The sequence below is a fragment of the Ursus maritimus genome, unplaced genomic scaffold (assembly GCF_017311325.1).
Source record: "Ursus maritimus isolate PB19 unplaced genomic scaffold, ASM1731132v1 scaffold_10, whole genome shotgun sequence".
In the NCBI taxonomy this organism is placed as follows: domain Eukaryota; kingdom Metazoa; phylum Chordata; class Mammalia; order Carnivora; family Ursidae; genus Ursus; species Ursus maritimus.
Genome location: NW_024423344.1, coordinates 46,699,164 through 46,701,873, shown reverse-complemented (window position 1 = coordinate 46,701,873; position 2,710 = coordinate 46,699,164).

Here is a 2,710-nt window from a genome sequence, read left to right as displayed (position 1 = left end):
GGGGGGGGGGGGGGGGGGGGGTGTCACAGGAAACAGGGAAAGAGAGACTGTTAACTCTTCAGACACATTTTAGCAAAGGCCTCCAGGAGGGAGGGGATAGACTCCCCATACTAAGATGATAGGACTTTGTGACTATATAAGCTGGTATTCGCCAATTAAAACTTCCTCCTCTGTGGCCCTTTTTATCCAATAATGATTTCGTGCTTTACTTGGGCTGCCAAATGTATCCAAAATGTAATAATCGGTGAGTAGATTCATAAATCAAATTGCAAGCTTCAGAAATAATGGCTAGTGCTCTGATCATTTGTAGTAGAATTTTAAAGCCAGCCCACGTTGAAGGTTTCTTGGGGTTTTAGCGTCAGCTACGGTTTTGTTCTAACCTTTTCCCCTTTCAACACCTCAGAAGTGAGCCGTAAGAACCCTCTTTTCCAAGAAACTTCTTATCTGATTAGAATTATTCATTCCCAGTTTCATCTTGAGTCAAAGTCAAAGTTTATAATCCTGGGCCTCCAGGATGTCAACCAAATCCACTGCTCCCTGCAATCGAAGTCTCTCAAATCTTTTCCCACCCCCAAACCTACGTACCTCTCTCCAATCCCACATCAAGAGCATCAGCTGCTAGCCTTAGCACTTGGAGAGGCTTTGAAGTGGAGACGGGTTGAGCTAGCAGAGTCTGAGCGGCTGAGGGAAGGGGGCACCCAGCATCCGGTACAGTGGGCACTGACCTTGCAGGCTCTAGGTTCTCTCTGTAACTAATTTGCCTGTGACCTAAGCCTTCGCACTTTGAATTCCCAGGTCCCTAAACGTCATCTGGAGTCCTGATAGCAGTTTCCTGGGTCTGCCTCCCTTCTCCCTTCCTGCTTTTCTTTACCCCAATCCTAACCCGTGGCTTTCTCTTACTGACTGGAACGTCTCCCCTCTCCTAGCCTCCCAGATTCCCAACGCTGGAGCTTACCGTGGCTATGAGGGCAGATTCCAAGCCAGAACTTTCCAAGTGTTTCCCGCACAACACCAAACTGGGGACGTGCTCCTCACACTCAGTTCTCCTGCAGATTCACAATGTGCTATAAGTGACACAGCTGAGGCTCCAAAGACACCCTAGGAATGAATGTTTTAATTTTATTTAATGAATGTTTTAACTTTATTCAACCCAGCATTTTGCTATAGAATGGATGGCTCTTCTCCCATCAAAATGTCTATAGCTCCCATCTTGATCCTGGAAAGGATTCATACTGGGCTCACACCTGGGCTCTACCACATTCCATCCCTGTGACTGTGGGCCAGTTCCTCATGCCCCTTAGCCGTGGTTGCATATCAGGAAACTGAGGCTACAATGAGTTAATACTAGCATCACCTTGGATTGTTGTGAGAAGACACACTCCCGGTGCATGTTAAGCTCTCATTAAAAGCTCTATTTTTAACAAAATCTATGTCCACCACAATCCTTCCAGATAATGCTCCACCCCTCTGGATTGCTGTATCCAATTCCAGCCAGCCTCCCAGCTTTAGGTTTCTTTCCTGCTCCAGTGATCCCTACATGCCATTGCCAAAGAATCATTCCAAATACTCCTTTTATCAGGTCCCCAGGTTTCTGAAGACTTTTTTTTTTCCAAGTGACTTAAATTAAGTCCAAACTCTGCCTGCCTATGAAAGTTCCCCATCCCCTGGGAGCTTCCTCCTTTCTGCTTGCCCCAAGGCTCCCCCCCCACGCCCACCCCATTCCCTGGCAGAGCGTTCCCCATGTGCCCCGTCTCCCAACAGAGGCACACACAGTCCATCCACACACTACACAGATCGCTTCTCTGATATTGGTCCCGTGGGAGACACACCCCTTTATATCTACCTCTTGGCTAAACCTTCCCCGAACTATGCTGGTTCATATTGATCACTCCCTTCTCTCCTACTTCCTGTGATCTGTTCCACACAATTTAGCCTTTAATACATGCTGTCTTCCACGGTCCACTAATTGTTTCCTGTATCTCAGTTTCATCTTCTCAAATAGTTGTAAACAACTTGAGGGCAGGGACCACACTGTACACTTTTCTCCGTAATAACTCCAGACATGCACTTGAGTTAGGCACTTAATTCATCTTTGTCAGTTAACCCGAAAGTTGGGCTAACCAGACTGCCAGGGAGAGATCACAGAACTCGTCCATAATTGGGGTACGCAACCTGAAAGACCTGCAGGTAACCCACACTTGTTACATTTACGTTTTTGCTGAAACTGATCTCCCTGCCATCTAAATATTCCCATGCTTTACCTCATTCTCAACAAATAGATTTGGGAGTTGCAAACATTGATAGTCCAAATTCCAAATCCCCTGGGGCTTATTTATAAATAGTGATGAGGGAAAAGGAGTCAGACTGGGCTCTCCTTTGGGAGCTGTCTTGGGAAGTTTATGCAAATGACGCAAGAGGTTGGTGGGAGACTTAATTACTCTCTAGTGAAAACCCAGACTGCTTGTTACCATCTGTTTCTTCAAGGAGAGCCAGCCGCCACACAGTAACCCTCTGTAAAGTTACAATCCCAGTGGTAAAGTACTTTGGGATCCTCGGATGAAAGGAAGCCTACAGGTCCAAGACACTATTATTATTGTCATAAATAATGGTGCTTTGTGTTTTATCAAAGGAGCTCAGAATGGTTTGCAAACATTAACTAATTAATCCTCAAAAAAAAAAAAACCCACCTCTGTGAAGTAGGTAGAAGGGA